The 19501-nt window shown below is 42.0% G+C and overlaps 1 protein-coding gene and 1 pseudogene across 2 annotated transcripts in view; one reads left to right on the top strand and one right to left on the bottom strand.

The window, feature by feature from the left end:
• Positions 1 to 19501, bottom strand: part of NCALD (neurocalcin delta) — a 337075-nt gene that overhangs the window by 258681 nt on the left and 58893 nt on the right. Inside the window, exon 1 of one of the 2 annotated variants that reach the window (XM_053929492.2) lies at positions 4305 to 4429. The exons of the other annotated variant lie outside the window; for it this stretch is intronic. The gene's annotated coding sequence lies outside the window, so the exon portion shown is untranslated. Of the gene's footprint in view, positions 1 to 4304; positions 4430 to 19501 lie in introns of those variants that run through there. 2 annotated transcript variants of the gene reach the window in all.
• Positions 6139 to 7127, top strand: LOC112315736 (large ribosomal subunit protein P1 pseudogene; annotated as a pseudogene).

Raw genomic sequence — 19501 nt, 5'->3', positions numbered from 1 at the left:
CACTTCTTCTTCACTACATTCCTTGAGCCGGAGGCGCAGAGTTAGGTTACAGAGAATAAAGGGGTGTGAAGCCTTTGACAGACGTCATGTGCCTCCACTTCCACAGGGAGATAAGAGGAAAAGTTTATCTATAATTTGTATGCTTATAACATGTTGAGGAGCTTTGTATGCCTTAATTTAATCTTCACAGATCAATGGGAGTTATGATTTTTATCTCCATTTTTAAGATGTGTGTGTACTGAATACCTGTGTAGCTGGCCTAGAACAAAGTAGCACTCAACACATATTAGCTGACTGGCTGAGTATTCGTTACCCCCACTTCTCTTTGGTTGTACCACAGCTTGCTTTAAATTGGAAACTTGAAAGGAATAGAAATTCAAAACAACCTTCTAGTCTTTACCAAAGTATCACTCCCTCCTCCCAACACTTACAAACCCTCAACAGCATTCCATCCTTGTAAGTAAAAAGGGACTCATCACTCTCCTCCAGTCATTCTTCCATCCCATTCTTGTCCACCCAATTCTAGAAATCTTGCAGCACAATGCAAGCAACAGTGGAATGCACATCCTGCAAACTATGTCTCTTTGTTCTGTAAGAGTAGGTGAATTACTATTCTTTTATAAGTGGGTTTGAGAGTTTCAAAAATGAGTGAACCTTAACAAAAAGGGAAATGGATTAAGACCTAGTACTGCCATTACCCCATTTATTTCTTTTTAGTTAATAGATTTCATTTCTTAGAGCAGTTTTTGGTTTACTGAAAAATTGAGCTGAAAGTACATTCTTCCAACCCCCACACGCCAGTTTCCCCTACTATTGCCATGTAACCTTAGTGTGGTACCTTTGTTACAACTGATGAGCCAATACTGACAAACTGTTTTTGAAGCTCATAGTTTACATTAGGGTTCTCTCTTTGTGTTGTGCACTCTATGGGTTTGGACTAATGTACAAGTACAATGACATGTATCCACCATTACAGTACCATACAGAATAGTTGCGCTGTCCTGAAATTCGTCTGTGCTCTGCCTATTCATCCCTCCTTCTCCCCTAACCCCGGGCAACCACTGATCTTTTTACTGTCTCTAGAGTTTGGCCTTTTCCAGAACACCATATAGTTGGAACCATATAGGATATAGCCTTTTTCCACCTACCAATATGCATTTAAGGCATTATCATAGAATAATATCCCATTGCATAGATGCACACAGTTAGTCCATTCACCAATGGAAGGACATCTTGGTTGCTTCCAAGTGTGGGCAATTATAAATAAAGCTGCTATAAATACTCCTCTGCAACTTTTTGGGTGAACATGTTTTCAATTCATTTGGGTAACTATCAAGGAATGCGATTGCTGCATGTATAAGAGTATATTCAGTTTTGTAAGGAGCTGCCAAACTGTCTTCCCAAGTGGCTGTACCTTTTTGCATTCCCACCAGCAGTGAATGAGAGTTCCCGTTGCTCCACATTCTTGCCAGCATTTGGTATTGTCAGAGTTTTGGATTTTAGTAGTCTGATGGTACCTGGTTTTTTTAACTGGGAATCCCTAATGACATATGAGCTTATTTTCAAATGTTCATTTGCCATCTGTACATGACGGTTGGTGAAATGCCTGTTAGATCTTTTGCCCATTTTTAAATTGTTTTCTTATTATTGGCTTTAAGTACATATGTTCATTTTCTCATTGTTTTAAAAACACAAAACCTTTGTCTCTATTTTATTGTATAATTCTCTTCTTCCTTTTGTCACCTGGGTACTTTAACCCAACTGCTGCTGCTTTTCCAGTGCTGCTGAGCTCTATGCTGACATCTGGGCTAACACTTTTACTCAACAGCACTGGAGTCCCGAGGGCGATAAAGAAAAGGACACCTGGGAGAAATCATGGAACCACCTCCACGAAGCCTTGAACAGTCTCAGCCCACAACCAAGCCACCGAAACACAAATCAAACACCCGGTGTGCACTGAGGAATCAGAATTACAGTGTGGCAAGTTCACACGATGTTCCATTTTTTCAATATTTCTTTAAATAGGGGACTTCTGGAAGGTATTATATCTCTAGGGTTTTCATTCCAAACAATGAGGAGTTATGTCAAAAAAGACATTTCAACAAAAATTTCAGTAAAGTAGGTCTTCAAACGGGCAGAACATTTCTAAACTGCAACTTGCTGGATATTATATCCACCAGAACTCTTCTATCTAGAAAGAAACTGCATTTAATATTCTTTGGGTTTTTAACAGCAGCAAGGTAATGGGAAGAATCTCTCAGAAGTGCTTTATGAAGCTATATAAAGAACTATTTTTAAGCATTTCATGGATGGCAGCTTAAGATGATTTTTTTTTTTTAAGGGGAAGGTTTCTTAGTTCTTCTGACTTGTTGATAACATATACCATAGACCTCAGCAATTACAGCAGATAAATCCTGGTAAAGCAGTCGAGAAGATTACAGCCTAAGAATATCAAAAAAGAAAAAGAAAACACTCCCACTGGGTTATGCCCTTTTTGTCTAATGCATTTGGGTCTAAAAAATTACAGATTACAGACCTCTATTCACAGGCGCCCTCCTGACTGCCTAAGAAGCAGGCCCACCTGCCATGACAACCTTGTGACGGCACGTTTGAAAGCGTCCCGTTTCTCCCATACAGTGCTTCGCTGTTCCTAAGTGTCCTCACTTGCATTACCTTGGAAGGAAAGGAAGACTGGACACGGTTAAATCCACGCATTACCCAGGAACTTTATTTTGCTTAAAGGCTCCTGTCTCTGCCCTTGCCTGCTAACTGGCTCCAAAATTGACAAAGCTGAGTCTCACCAAAGGTATTACCACATTTGAAACTAAACAGGTGGGCAAACTTTTCCTGTAAAGGGCCGGAAAGTTAATATTTTAGGCTTTGGGGGCCATCAGTCTCTGTTGCAATTACTTAGCTCTGCAGCTGTAACGCAAAAACAGCCACAGATAAGACAGAGGAATTAGCTTGGCTGCATTCCAATCAAACTTTATTTATAGAAACTGAAATTTGAATTTCATATAATTTTTGCATGTTATAAGCTATTATCCTTTTGATTTCTCAACCCTTTATAAAGTGGAAAAACCATTCTTAGCTCAAGGGCCATATCAAAACAAGCATTAGCCATACTTAGTCACAATATAAACAGGAGTCAGACCCTTCTATTATAATCATCTGTGGAATCCTGTAAGGGGACAAGCTTCCAACTTAAAAATATAAGGAACAATGCACCCAGGAAATTTTTGGTATATATGTTTTAAAAGTCATCATATGTGTTATAAACTAATTTCATATGTTCTATGAAATTCAAACACAATGAAAAAATCAGGATTTCTTCAAAATCTAATATAATACAGGGTCCGGCAGAAGCAGGCCTGCTTGAGCATGGTTGGTAAGGTATTTGAATGTCTCACATGAGATGGACAGCAATTTGGACATTTCACCTAAAACATCATGTGGTGTGCTTGAGTGTGATATGGATATGTTACAGAATTACATGCTTATGATTTTGTAATAAAAGATTTTTCAATAAAGAAGGGGCATTATTGGTTCTGGATCCTGTACATCCTGTCAAAAAATGGGAAATTTTAAAATATTAAATATTTAAATGCTAATATTAAATATGAATATAACATTTTAAATATAACATTTTAAATATTTAAAATTGAGATATTTTAAAATATTATCTCTATTCTTAACTGGCCATTAAAAGTGGCATGTTAATAGTACTTGAAATCCTAACCAGAGCAATTAGGCAAGAAAAAGAAATTATAGGCATCTAAATTAAGAATGAAGAAGTAAAACTGTCACTATCAGAGGACATGATTCTATATACAGAAAACCCTAAAGACTCCACAAAACTAATTAGAACTAATTTTAAAAATTCAGTAAAGTTGCAGGATACAAAATCAACATATGAAAACCTATTACATTCCTATATACTAACAACAAAATACCAGAGAGAGAAATGAAGACAATAATTCCATTTACAATCACAAAAGAAGAATGAAATACCTAGGAATAAAGTTAACAAAAGAGCTGAAGGACACATACACTATAAGACATTGTTGAAAGAAACTGAAGAACACATAAAGAAATTGAAAGATATTCCAAATCCATGGATTGGAAGGATGAACATTGTTAAAATTGCCATTTTACTTAAAGCGATATACAGATTTAATGCAATCCCTATCAAAACCCCAATGGCAACCCCTGTCACAAAAGTAGTCTCACTTCCTCCTTACCATCCCCAAGTCTGGGATAGAAACCTCGACCATGTGCCACATACTGTGATAGACAGTACTTACCACATCGCATTTTAATCTTCTGCTTAAGAGTCATTCTTCTACCCACTAAACTCTAAATTCCTGGAGGGCAAGAATTGGACTATGTTCATTCATCCATCTGACAGATGTTTATGGAGAGTCTCCACTGTACTGGGCACTGGCAATACAATGACAAACATAAATAGATGAGGCTCCATCTTTGGACAGGTTATGGTCTAGTGGAGGAGACAGGTATCCATCAAATGAATATAAAATTGCAACTGCAAAGCACCGAATTCACAGGGGCTTTCGGAAGCATTGATGACTTAGTCACGAAGGGCAACAAAGACTTCCTGAGAAGTAGTCACTTAGAAAGAGACAAAAGTGGTTACTTGCAGCTGTTATCCAGGGGAAAGGGAGAAGCAGGAACGCTCCAACAGGGAAAACCACACATTCCAAATTCTCAAGAGGGAGGAAGAAAGCCACATTTGGCAAACTGAAAGGAGGCCAGTGGAGAGAACACAAAAGCCCAGGCTGAGGAGCCTGGAGGGAGAAGAGGCTGGAAGAAGCAGAAGGGGCCAATCATGCACTGCTCCCTTGCGGACCATGTTCTGGAGCCTAACTTGCCCCTAAAAGCAGTGGGTGCAGCTGCAAGGGTGACAAGATCAGACTTGTGGTTTGAAGCAGTCACTCCAGCTGCAATGCAGGGGACAGCTTGGAAGGAGGCTGGAGTGAAGATGGGCAGATCATTGGGAGGCAGTTGCAATAGCCAGCTGAGAAGTGACAAAAGCTTGTTCACATCAGACCCCCAGTGCCTTGCATGGTGCTCACATAGAGTCAGCTCTCTGTAAGTGTTAACTGAAATGAAATACTTGTTGAAATGAATGAATGGCACCTGCTCTAAGTAGGATGAGAAAAGGAATAGCACAGAAGAGCTGAGATCTCAGGGGGTCATAGGACTCTCCCAGACTCAAAAGGGAAGGAACAGTATGGTTCAAAACAAAATGATATATGTCAATATTATTTTTAAAAACACTGATGGGTGGAAAAGCCTCACCAAGCTTCTTGGTACAACATGTCAGCCCTGATATATCAATTTCTCCTTCCAAAACTTACTATATGTAAGTCATCCCTCCTTGTTAGACTTAAAATAAGAAACAAATAAGGACTATCTGAGACACGAGGCATAGCCACTCTAGGATGTAGTGTCTGCCATTGAATCAAGACCTGTGAGAGACCTTTTTTTTTTGTTAAAGATGAAACAAAACATAAAACTGTGGTGGGGGGCAATTCTAGAGTTTCTAGAACTTTGTGACTACTTTACAAATTTTATCCAAACCACGGCAAAATGAAAAAAGAAGAGTAAGCTTGAAATTTTTAATTTTATGCTTTTCCCTTTAAAATGTAACATACCACAATCATATATGAGAAATTTATTTATAAATTCCTACTATATTTCAATGATTTTCAATGAGTCTTGACCCCTAAAAGTTCCTTGTCTGCTGAGCAGGGTAAAGGGCATGAGTTTAGAAGTATAAAGGAGGTTGGAGTAGGCAAACCCACTTTGCATAGAAAAAGGGAAAGACTGAGAGATGGAAAGATCTGGAAGTGGAGGAATAGATGGTGAAAGGGATAGGAAGAGATCCAGTCACTGATAAGCTAAAAATCAGAGACTTATATAAAATAACTAATGGGAATTTGGGGGGAAGTGGAAACCCTATAGGGTATGTGTTATAACTTCCAATCCCACCTCAACTCCATTATGAAATTTTTAATAAAATCTAAATGGATTCTGTGGAGGGAATGCAAAGAAGTGCTAAGTCTAGCTTCATGGGTAGCATGAGGCCAAACAAGGACCACCAAGAACAGCAGCGGTATGGGTTATTCTTGGCTGAAAGAAGCAATGGATTATCTGATTGACAGTTGGTGGCCCAGCATGCTCCGCCTTCTCCTCTCCGCAGACCTGCCAGTCCACCCAGAGTGTGTGTGTTCCAGGCTTCTTCCCTCCCTGCCTTTGGGATGTATGCGTCTCATTCCAGCACTGCCTGGGGCTGATAGAGGGGAAGGAATCTGCAAACCCAACTGACCTCAAGATTAGGGCCTGATAAAAGCTAGAGTGAAGAATGTGGCCTTAAATGTGAGGTTAAGTGAGTGTGCAAATATATATTTTTTGGAAAAATTTTTTTCATCCTGTGTCTCTTTCTTAATTAGTTCTAAACTCAAGCAGGAAAGAAGAGTGTTATTTATAGAATCTCTCAACTTCTGACCTCAACATCTGCGAGTATACTGAAGAAAGTTCATAAGAATACACAAATAGATACTTAATAGAACTTATGTGTAAGTGGCTATATTTTATGGTTTTCCTGTTAAAACCATGTGTGTTGCTTTCCCTTTTCCCAGCCACCACTACAGTGCTTGGTCCTTGGGAGGAAGCTAAGGCCGCCTTGAGGTAAGGCCCTCACTTCATCCGGCAACTAGCCTCACTCCCAGCAGCGCTCTGGCAGCACTCGCCCACGCTGTGGCCTCAATCTCAGCTCGCCTGCAGCTCCTTGGCCCGTATCCTGCACCACAATGAGGGGAGAGTGACGGAGGGTAAGATCAATGCCCTCACTAAAGCAACTAGTGTCAATGTTGAACCTTTCTGGTCAGGCTTGCTTGTAAAGGCTCTGTCCAATGTCAACCTGGGGAGACTCATCTGCAGTGTAGGTGCTGGTGGACCTGCCGCAGTGGCAGGTGCTGCACCAGCAGGAGGTCCTGTCCCCTGTCCCCTCCACCACTGCTGCCCCAGCTGAGGAGTAGAAAGTGGAAGCAAAGAAAGGAGAATCTGAGGAGCCCTATGACATGGGCTTTGGTCTTTTTGACTAAACCTCTTTTGTAACACATTCAGTAAAAGCTGAACTCTGCAACAACAACAACAACAAAAAGTACTGCTAAAGTTTTCAAACTCCAGCCAGTACTAAAAATTAACTGTTTTATTTTACATTTCCACCTGTGTTAATAAGGTAGGATTTAAATTCAAGTTAGGATGCCTCCCACACTCATGCTCTCTTACTATGTCCCCAAAGCTCTCTCCATATCCCGATGTAGTGTTCTGCCAGTTTAGGCTAAAATTATTTCCTTTGACTCCAAGTTTTCTACACTTATTTCTCAGATCCAGCTAAAATTCACTGACTGTCTTCTCCCTTATCGCTTCCCAGCAGTGACGTATGAAGGGAAAAATTTTTTTTGATAATGATAACCTACTTACATTCAGGGTAGTTTGCAGCACAAAACACTTGGTAAAGATTGGATTAGAAAAGGGTATGTAGTTTATGGCCAATTTAAAGTCCATTATTGTTCATGATAAGTCATCAATAAGTATTGTCTGAGGACCATTTGAAAATGCATTCTAGAACAGACTGAGGAAGATGATTTCCCAGCTAAGAGACTTAAATGTTAGGGACTTTAAAACAGCCAACAAGGTCTCCTTTTATAACACGCCATCTTTAACTGGGAAAGCAGCTAAAAAGAGTTCTCGGGCCAAATTATTTGTTAGAAAGGAAGGTGAGCAAGATTTACTGTTATTTCACTATAAAGGAACACGGTGTACATCCTGGACGTACCCCTCAGGGCAGTGAATGTGAATTGTTCTATTACAGCAATGCAATGCTAGCTTCTATTGAAGAGCAAGTCTATTGGACCAAAACTCTCATGATTCATAGTGGCTTACCCCAAAAAATCTCTGGACCAGTGACTGAGAAAGATAAATTAAGTAAGAAAAATCAGAAAAAGAGGAAATGGAATTCTCTACCCACTTACACCTGTCCCTGTGGCCAACATCCATTTTATCCCCTACAAAAGAGAGGAATTACACATCTAAAATAGTCAGTCAACTGAATTAACTCAGCCACTACAATTTTTAAAACTTGGGCCTCTGCTGAAAGCATCTTTGTTTCCTTTTGCTGTATATACATCTCCATTTCTCAATAGCACTTTCTCCTTCACTCCTGGCCATAGTGCAGCCACAGTGGGCTTTCTTATTACCATATTTTGTCATATGTAATGCACACTTTTTGCCCAAATTTTTGAGGGAAAAATAAGGATGCATATTACACACAGGTAGCACTAATTCCGTTACTGGTACATAAAACTTCTTATATCTTGTGTCTGTTGTTGTGTTTTGTAGTTATCAGTTACATAAACCTTTTTGTCCTATAATGTGTTAAAAAAACAAATGCTAAAATTCCTTTATAATACAAAAACAAGTATATAAATATAAATAAATAAATAAATAAATAAAGTAAAATTTAAAACAAAAGATTTTTTCCTGAAGTTTTTGGCCAAGAATGTGGATGCACATTATACACCAAAGTGCATTATACATGGCAAAATATGGTATTTCTGAAACAGCCTCTGTACTCTCAGGCATCCATGCTGTCCCTGTGGTAGGCAGAATAATGGTCCCTGAAGATTCCCTAATCCACAGAACATGTGACTATGTTATTTCACATGGCAAAGGGACTTTGCAGATGTGATGAGGTTAATGACCTTGAGATGTATAGATTATCCTAGATTTCTCAGGTAGGTCCAATCTCATCATGAGTCCAGGCAACCAGATAGGTGCAGCACAAAAAGACCACCATCCACCATTGCTGGCTTTGACGATGAAGGAAGGAGGCACTACCCAAGGAATGCAGGCAGCCTCTTTGAGCTGGAAAAGACACAGAAACTCATTGCCCCCTAGAGCCTCCACAGAGATATGCACCCTGCCAACACCTGATTTCAGCCCAGTGAAACATCTACTGAAGAATAAGTAAATTTATATTGTTTAAGCTACCAAGGGTGTGATAGTTTGATATAGTAAATACGGTCACATATGTATTCCCTATACCTAGAACTTTCTTCCCTACCTTGACTCCCCAGTAAATGCATTGCTCCTTCAGGTCTGCTCAAATTTCACCTTCTCCATGAAGACTTCCCAAGGGCAACCCTCCCTTCCCCTCAGTTTCGGTGGGTCAGCCCATCCCCTTTGCCCCTAAATCTCTTTATATTTATGGCAATTTAACATATGGTGATTGTTGTTATAAAGAGAACCCCATCATCTTCCCACACAGTGCCTATCCTTGACATCAGAGACCATACCTTTTCATCAAAGCACAGGGTCTAGCATATAACAGGTACTCTTACAGGTAACAGGGATGAGGGAGAGAGGGGGAGGGAAAGAGAAATAGACAGATTAAAAAACTATAGTCTCAGGCTTGAGTTCTAAAAGAAGTCAGAGAAAACATAAGAGAAATCAGGATATAAAAATGTAAAACAAATAGTAAAATATCAAAATATGATCTAAGCACCCATTTTTCTAAGTTTTCAATATGCCATGAATCATAGCTTTGCTAGTGTAATACTTGGTGTGTGTGTGGGAGCGGGGTGGGGGGGGGGGTGTTGAATGAGTATTTAGTGATCTCTTTGAAATTACCATCAATTTCCGGCCAAGATGGCAGCACAAGTAAACACAGCTCACCTCCTTACACAACCACATCAAAATTACAACTAAAATGTAGAACAGCCGTCACTCAGGACAGTAAGAAATCGACTTGAATGGAAGACTGACAACTGTGGAATTAAAGAAACCACATTTCATCATAGGAATGCCAGAAGGAGAAGAGAAAGAGCAAGAAATTGGAAATCTATCTGAAAAAATAATGAAAGGAAATTTCCCTAATTTGGTGAAGGAAATAGATGTACAACTCCAGAAAGCACAGAGAGTCCCAAACAAGATGGATGCAAACAGACCTACACCAAGACACATTATAATCAAAATGCCAAAGGTTAAAGATACAGAGAAAATCTTTAAAACAGCAAGAGAAAACAGTTAATAACCTATAGGGGAGTTCGCATTAAGACTGTCAGCTGATTTCTCAAAAGAAACTTTGCAGGCTAGAAGGGATTGGCAAGAAATATTCAAAGTCATGAAAAGCAGGGGCCTACAGCCAAGATTGCTCTACCCAGCAAAGATATTTAGAATTGAAGGGCAGATAAAGAGCTTCCCAAACAAGAAAAAACTAAAGGAGTTCATCATCACCAAACCATTATTACATGAAACGCTAAAGGTACTTGTTTAAGAAAAAGAAGATCAAAATTATGAATGATGAAATGGCAATAAATACATCAACAATTGAATCTAAAAAACAAACTAAGCAGACAAGAAGAACAGAGGCAGAATCATGGATACAGAGAGCATTTTGATGGTTATCCTGTGGGAGGGGGCATGAGGAAATGGGTGAAGAAGTGAGGGAATTAATAAGTACAAATAAGTAGTTACAGAATAGACATGTGGATATAAAGTACAATATAGGAAATGGAGTAGCCAAAGAACTTATACACATGACCCATGGACATGAGCAATGGTGTGGGGACTGCCTTGAGGGTATAGGGGGTGCTGGGTGGAGGTGGGCAAAGAGGAAAAAATTCAGACAATTATAACAGTATAATCAATAAAATATAATTTAAAATAAATAGATAGATAGATATAAAATTACCATTCTGCTAATTTGTTAACTATTGTATGGGAAGAGAATATTCTTTTTCATGATGAGCCCTGGACTGCCCCACCCCACTCCATTCAGTTCCAGGTGACAGATTTGGGGAACCCTTTAGCTCTTTTAAGGGCTGTGGTTTTCCAACTTAGATCTCCTGGAGGGCTTGTTAGAACAACTCGTCAGACTCATTCAGAGCATCTGATTCAGTAGATCTGGAGTAGAGCCATGAAGTTTCATTTTTAACAAGTTTCCAGCAATATGGAAGATGTTGGTCAGAGAACACACACAGGCCTGTGGTTCTGACCACTTCTGGCTTCTTTGGACAGTCAGTGTAAGAAGACCTCTCTCGGAGTCTAGGCACTAGCCAGCATCAGTTGGCCCAGGCCCCAGGTAAATAATGATTTCCTTCCCCTCCCCAAGCACACAGAGGTCTTTCTTATGAAAGCGGACCCTCAAATCAGCTTCAGTTTCCTCAGTGCTTAATCTTTTCTGACTAACATTGTGACACCTCTCACTTGATTGAAACCCAGAGCCTGATCATTAAAGCAGATCTGGCCACAGCATCCAGCCCTTGGGAGGCAGTGGGCTGCCAGAGAGCTGGGAAACCCAACAGCTTTGAAAGCAGATCCCACAAGATCACGTTACAATTTGGACTTAACTCAATCAGAAAGAAAACCATTAACTTCTTTACCTAGAAATAAAATATTGTTTCTAAATGGGAAAAACGTTTCCAAAATATACCCCAAAGTTCCCTCTCAATTCTGCATGGCCTGGAAATACTCTTTACATCTGGAATCAAAGCAATATTACCTGCCTTTCCACATTTCTCACTGTTTAGAAGGACTGTGCTCCTTTGGAATCAGGTTGGCCCAGACTCCTCACCACACAAAACACCCTGCACACTTTCAATCCATTCCCTCCTCGCTTCCCCCAAAAGAAAACTCAGTGAGATACAGCAGAACTTCTGGGAAAGAATGAGGAGTGTCATCCCAAAAATTATTGCCGGTCAAGTCTAGCCAGAGCATAACTACCTACAGAATGGACAGAGGGAATTCTCCCTGAGAACTATAGACCTCCCTTACCAATGGATCCCTGGGGCGGACAGAGGAAGATCTTTTATGGCTCTGATGGGCATCCAAGTACATCATGACTGTGTCAGTAGGGCCACCTCACCAACCCTACATCACTGACATCCTCAAAACCTAGAAAAAAAAGGGAACTGAATATCACAGAAAAAAAATCCAGATTTCACAGTATTCTAAAATGCAATAAATTACTTTTCACACTGCCTGCTACTTGCTATTACCGATCCAGCACTAATCTGGACAAACAAGCCTTCCTGCCGTCGAGTTAAGCCTGAAACGGGCCTTGCAGCCTGAAGGCCTTGGAGAATTGAATATTCACGGCCGTGTTTCAGCCCTGCTCTCCATGAACCAAGAAATGCAAATTTTTGCCACCAATTCCCCATAGTCCTAAATTCATAAAGCTGAACTTTTCAGGCATTTGAATAATATTTTTAAATGTATTCAACATTACATTCAAATTCCTTTCCCAGGATGCTGTTTTCATTCCAGACCGGCCGCCACAGACCTCCAGAGTCGGCAGAACTTTCAGACATGCATAAATATAAGTGCACACAGCCGTTTACTCTGGTGAAACTTCACGTACACAGGGAGGTTATTTTTAGTCATGGAGCCCAGTCAAAACTTTGTAAAAGGCAAAATCAAGCAAAGGCAGAATTGGTAGACAGAGTGATGATGTTCTTATTTTTTTCTTCTATTTGTCTGTTCTTTTTTAGACATTTGTAGATATGAGTCAAGAGAAGTAAATGCCTTAATGAGGACGGTTTTGATGATAATGATGGCAAGATCAGTAGTCAAGATATAATGGATATTTTTGTTCAATATAAAATCCATATGTAGACAGGATCACATTTATCCAGATAACCATGACTTTCCAAACATGTCAGAGCAAAGCTAGCTTGCTCTTTGGGAGAAGGAAAACAACAAAGCATTCATCAGATACATGAACAGTCAAGCAAAAGTGATGGAAAATCCACTAGACTGCATACTCCCTGAGGGCTAAGACTTGGTCTGTCTTGTTGATTATTAGTTCCAATACCTACAGTCATAACTGGCACATAGGAAATCAACTGGCTCAATACAATGGAGGTTTACACACGCCATTGCATGGCTAACTAATCAATGTGCTAGATCCTATCAGTCAGCTATCGCCACAACAGTGCTAAGTGTCAAACAACCATGGAATCTCAGCACCATACAGGAAGCTTTCTTTTCTTGCTCACACATCTGTTGGTTGGTTGGAGCTCAGTTAATCTAGGTTGGGCTCAGATGGGCTCAGGTCAGCTCTCGGTGTCTGTCATCCTCTTTGGACCAACAGCACCTGAGCCGCGGCCTAGTCTCAGAGAAGCGGAGGAGTGCAAGAGGCCAAGCCAACCCACAAGCTCTTCTCAAGCCTCTGCTTTTGTGTCTGTGAAGATCGCACTGGCAAAAGCCAAGTCACATGGCCACACCCAGCATCCCCGGGGACAGGGGCATGTCATCCTGTGGAAGCGGATGGGAAGGGAGTGTATCCCACAGACCAGCATTTCTAAAACTGGCATAAGGTAATTTTTCTTTGAAGAAAAAAAATTCCTCAAGAACCTCGGAGGTTGGTCGAAGTTATTTTGATTAAGTTCACCTAAATATACAGAAATACAAAATGGCTTATAGACATCATATGCTGATGGTCTCATACCACTATACAAATATACAAATTAAACTTAGACAAAACTGCAGAGCCAATAAAACAAAATATCATTCATGCCATGTAAAGGATTACGTCATTTCGCTGACACTAGATTGTTGCTTTCAGTTTGAGCGCGGAGCTGGCTGTTTCGGCCCAGTGTCCCTTCCATTCACCATGCCTGTGCAGCTACGTGCTAGATAAAGACCCCATTCCTCAAGCATTTTTTCATCTCCGCAAAAACAGCACTCTCTGCTATCGTTGATGCAAATGCACTATTTTTATACCAAGCCTGCTTCTATATCCTGCTCATTAGACCATGACAACGAGCGAACTTCTCCTCAGCACCAATGCTGCAGAAACCCAAATGCACCAAAGTGGATGGAGAAGCGTCAGTGCTGTGGTATTGCCCATTTTCAGATGATCCAGCAGAGGGACATGTTTTTAACATCGTTATTTAAATGACACTTCGAATTATGCAGTTCTCACTGAGAATCCCCCAGAGAAACACAGAGCTCAGCTGGAGAAACACAGAGCTGGCCCCTGCTCTCCAGCGTGTGGCTTCCTGACCATCACGTATTGTGCAGCCGCTCAGTGCAGCCCTGCGTTCTGGAATCCACACCTCCATCGGTCGCCTCCTTATTGCTCATTCACAGCTACTAACACGTCCACTACAACCCCAAGCCATGCTCTAAAAACTCAAAAGTACTCTTGATACACTATCTAAAACTAAGTAGGCCAGAGAGATTAGGAAGAGGGAGGCCTGAGAAAAACAGCATTTCATTGTCAGGGGTGGACATCTCCCTGCGTCTGTCCTACTAGCACCCACTGGGACTACCCTCTTCAGCTTAGCGAACCTTCTGGTAAGGGGATGGGCAGATGACCCAGCCAACTCATTCTTCCAGGAATTTGAATCTCCAGGGGAAGAATGCGAGGGTGGAAAATGACCATTACAATTCATCCTGATGTTAGTCCTGAGAAGACTATCTCTTAGTTCTTCAATATTGAGAATCCCAGAATTGCCCAGGTTCCTTTCTGGGGCCGGGTTACATACAATGCATGCTTTTCCTTCACTCTGGGAGCTGCCCCATGGCCTTCCGGTGGATTCCTTTTTGGCTTGAGTAGCCAGAGTTGGTTTCTGCACCCCAACTGCTAAATATTCCAACATGAATTTCTAAACATAAACAATCTCAAACAAGGCAATGATTACAAGAACAAATGCAACTGTGTTTGCCTTTAGATTCCCAAAACAGAAGTGATCTCATCCCCAAATGCTGTTTATGCTGTATAGTCAGCTGTTGAAGCTCGGAGTTAACCCTTCCTCTTCCATTCTCTGGCCCCAGAGCTCTGGGAACCCCCCACCAAGAGGCCAGAGCACTGACGAAGGTCACCCCCCACACTGCCAGGGCAAGGGTCATTGGGTGCTCATGCAAGACAGGTCTGTGCTCCTTTAACTCATCCCCAGGCCCTTCCAACACGTGAGACTGGGGCAAGGGGGGCTGAGGGGACCACCAGAGGGCTCATCACACCTCCATAGCACAACCAGGTTCAAGTCTTCCAAGTACCAATAATGCAGAATCACTTTCTATCTTTTCAGTCTTTGTATGAACACTGCTCCCCCTACCCTTTATCGCCCATTTGTTGAGCCCTTCCTACTTCTACAAGGATGCAGATCAAAAACAAACAGCATCCCACAGAGAGAGGGCACCTTGGGGATAGGGACTAAGTCTTACTAATCTCTAAAATCTCAGGGTCAAGCACAGTGTTTACTTACATGCAGCGTGTCTGCTCAGTGAGTCTGTTCACTGTACTGGATGATTGAATCAATTACTCAGTCCATCCAAGGATATACACAGGCACTGCTGGAGCACCATCATCGTCATCGTAGTAACACCAGACACTGATGCGGCACCCAGTCTGTGCCGGGTGCAGTTCTAAAAATCGTCATGTATTAACATTCAGTTCTCATTATAGCCCTGGAGGTAGTCACTATCATCATCCCAATTTTACACACGAGGAAAGAGTATAGAGCTGTTAAGTAACTGGCCCAAGGTCACCCAGCCAGTAAGTGGCAGGATGGGAATGCAAATCCAGGCAGTCTGGCCCCGGAGTCCCTGCTCAGGGCCACTGTACAGCACTGTCTCTCACATGACAAGAACATGTCGGGCCAAGTCCACCCCAATGCCTAGAGAGTAGAGGTCTGCCTTTATCCCCCACACACCTGATAGGGCAGGGGCTGACAGTGGCTTAAGAAGGACACGCACCAATCTAGCAAAAAAGGGGGGGAAAAAGAGAGAGAGAGAACTCATGGACTTGAACAACAGTGTGATAATTGTAGGGGGCAGGCAGGTGGGTGGAGGTGGAAGAGGGTATGGGGGGATAAATGGTGGTGGGAGAAATAAATAAAAAATAAAACAAATTAAAAAAAAAAAAGAAGAGTGTGCACCATTCACTCCTATTCCTTCCAGCACCTGCTCCAAAGCAACTCGAAAAACAGCAGAGGAATGAACAGCTACATGTGTATATTTTAAACACACTGCATCCTGAATTCCTCAGGTACCTACCTAATCTTCACCCATTACTTGCCACTATTAGCCACGTCCACTGAGAGACACTTACCCAAGCGTAACACTCGTGAAGCCAAGGCCGAAGCAACTCTTGGACACCTTAGCTTTGGTTAACACGAGAATATTTCTTATTTTCAATTTTATGTCTAAAACAACACAAAAGGAAGAAGATATATGTACTCTCCTATGGGGTGACGATGACGTGATGATTTCGAGAAGAGGCTTTTCACAAACTGTGGCTGAAGATGGGAACTGAAATAGAAACAGCGACGTCCGCACTGTCGTTCGGAGTGCCGCTAACCAATGAAAGGAAAAGCTAAATCAAAAGCACGCAGTGCAAATTAATAGAAATCCCAGAAAGAGCCTTACTTCGTTGTTCATGAAATGCAATTCAACACCTTCTGAGTTGTGTCTCTCAGTTGCCCCATCCCAACAAATGGTCACGCAGCTCAAACCCGGGTACAGGGGAGATACACGTATAAAACAGACTTACAGGCCTTAGCAAGCTAACCTTTGTCTATAGCAAATGAAATGAGTTTCTGCCGTACTGACGATATGAAATGCCCCAAAATTACATGGCACACGAAACAAACTTTCTGTCGTGGATGTTTGGGCCAGTGCGCAGAGGTCAACGATTTCAGCAGGAAATGCCCTTGCAAAGTGCCTGGCACAGAATGATTCCCTTAACTGAAGTCCACGCTTCACTTTTTGTTTTTCTGTAAGTGTTTCCTCATCTGCTCATGTATTCGCTCATTCGGCTGCGATTTATGGAGGACCCAGGCCTGCTTCAATTTGAGGTATCGTCTCTGGAGTCCAACCTATGATAAAGTATCAGTTTCAACCATTCCTTCTTACCCCAGCAAACAATCAAGAAACCCCAGGCTGTGGACTCCACGGCACCTGGCAAATGAAAAAGCTAAAAAGCAGAAGGGGCTTTGGGGTCTGAAGGGAGGGTGGAGAAAAGAAGAAAGAAACAGTGGGAGAGATGCGCTCCAGACCCAAAACAGAAACGCAGAGCGGCTGCAACAGATTTCAGTCTGCTGATCGGAGAAGTCACATTGCTCTGTCCTGGTGGGAATCAGGGAGGCATTTTTCATCTCCGCCCGTGGCTTTCCACTGCCCCATATGCAGGCCTCACCTCCCAATGAAGCCCATCTGCAGGCCGTCTGTGACCCCCAGGACGTGAGGGGGCAGGGACAGAGCAATAGTGGGTGAGCTGAGGATGTGAATGGCTCCAGGATCCACTCAAGCCCCTGTCCCAGCTACTGGCAGGTCCCCAAGGAATGCTGGCTTCTGACCTTTGGGAGGTTATTCCTTCATGTTCAAATGCATAAATATAAAGTCGGAGCCTCTGGTGTCACCAAATGGGAAACACCAAGGGTGAGGGCATTGAGCCTTTTGGAACTCAGCTTTTTGCCGCTATCCCTGCCTCCTCCCTCCCCGACCTTGACCCCAGTTTTAACCTCCTCCTGGGCTATCGGCATTATCTATGAGAACACCAGTTTTATAAACACCATCACTGCCCTCCCTCAAAGCTAAAAATCTGACCATTTTCCACCCTATCACGTTTCTAAATAGATGGGTTCATGGGGATTTTCTTAACAGTTTTTAATAATTTTATAACTGCATACAATTTTATAACAATAAATGACTGAGTTATTCATGGAAAGACAAATAAGTCTTTAGAAAATCCACCAGGATTCTTTTAAACTCTTAGTTTCACCTTCCCAGACCCCAACATGTAGTTGCTAATGAGTAGTACAATGAGTCATTTTTCTTCACGCTCCCTTTCCCCTGATGAGGAGGCGAATAAACACCAAAATGATCAAAATGCAGGCATCCCAGGGAAGTGCAAGAAGAAACATCACAGGTCACAGGTTTGGAATTATCACAAGGACATTAAAGCAGAAAGAATTCCTGTCCCAAAAGGCCAATTCCCTCCCTACTCACCCTTTCTAAAATGTATTGGGTTCCCGTTTCCTAGGACCTTATTCATTAGCTATGAAGATCAACGTAAGCTCTTTGCCCAAGACGAGAGAGGGATTGCATCTCTAATACCATCCTGCAGCTCATTAGAGCTCTGGTCAGTAGCGCCAGAAGCCGTGGGGGGCACGGTGCCGGGCCTGGAGGACGCACCCCAAAGAGACAGAGTTCTGCCTTAATGAGGCTGGGGCATAGTCAGGGAGGCAGCCATTAATTACACAAAGAGCTATTTAATTACAATTGTGACATAGTTTTAAAAGAATACAACTTGGGAAAAACCATTTCCTTTCAAGACTTGCGGTTAGGGAAGAGAGGGAAGATCAGCAGCGAGGCAGGCACGTGCCCACAGGTTAGTGTCTGGCTGCATGTCTGCAAGGGACTTGAAGCTCTGTTCTGCCAAGTATCAACACGACCTTTGCACTCAAAGTCGTGTGTGCAAGACTCACCGATTTAAATCAGATTAAGTCTTTGGGGGAAAGGTCTTCAAGCAAAGCACATGTCAGAGTCTTTCTGTGCGCAGCCCCAAGTGATGAAGGCAGCATTGGCCTGACGCTTTTCTTCGATGTCGTCCTTCTACAGCTCTCAGGTCAGCAACAGCTTCATCCCCTATGGCCGCCTCCAAGCTCTGCCCCTCCCCATCTGCCACTGGTCACCTACCCCCAAGCTCATTTCTACTAATTCCAGCAGAAACGATAACTGACAATATAGTGATTGGGTGATAACAGCCTGGTTGTTGGAGTTATTTGCATTTTAAAGGAGAATTCCAAAAGACTGAAAGAAATCTTTCAGATTCTAGAAATCAATATGATAAAATGTTGTTTGCCTGACCTATCAAATGCTGTCTGAGAGAGAGAGTCCCCCAGACTGTTGCTCATGGAGAAATGTGTCCACCCCATGAGTCTCCTCTCATATGCGCAAACCCTGAATTATTCCCTTATTTCCATTTGTGTTTATTTCTAGCACACTGGTCCTTGGTGCACCTAAGGTGACAGAAAACCATGTGAAGCCTTTTTTAAATAAATATTTTATTGTTGTTCTATTACAGTTGCCCCAATTTTTGCTCTCCTCCACCCAGCCCACCCCCCACCCCATTCCCACAGTCAATCCCCACCCTGTTGTCCCTGTCCATGGGTCATTCCTACATGTTCCTTGACTAGTCTCTTCCCTTACTTTCCACCCGTATCCCCTCCCCCATCCCTTCTGGTCACTGCCAGTCTGTTCCTTGTTTCCAAGCCTCTGGTTCCCTTTTTAAAAACAAAAACTGAATCTAAATCTGGAGACCATGTCAGGATATAAAACACAGATCAGATATCATTGAACAAATGTTACTTCAACACTTCATTCTGCTATTGCTTTTTTTCCTCATCCTTCAATTGTGTACTTTTAAGTGATAAAGAATCAGTCTTGTCCTAAACACACACCCACA

The sequence above is a fragment of the Desmodus rotundus genome, chromosome 8, assembly GCF_022682495.2.
Source record: "Desmodus rotundus isolate HL8 chromosome 8, HLdesRot8A.1, whole genome shotgun sequence".
NCBI classification, from domain to species: domain Eukaryota; kingdom Metazoa; phylum Chordata; class Mammalia; order Chiroptera; family Phyllostomidae; genus Desmodus; species Desmodus rotundus.
Note: the sequence above shows the minus strand (reverse complement) of the source record. Positions and strands in the feature narration are given on the sequence as shown.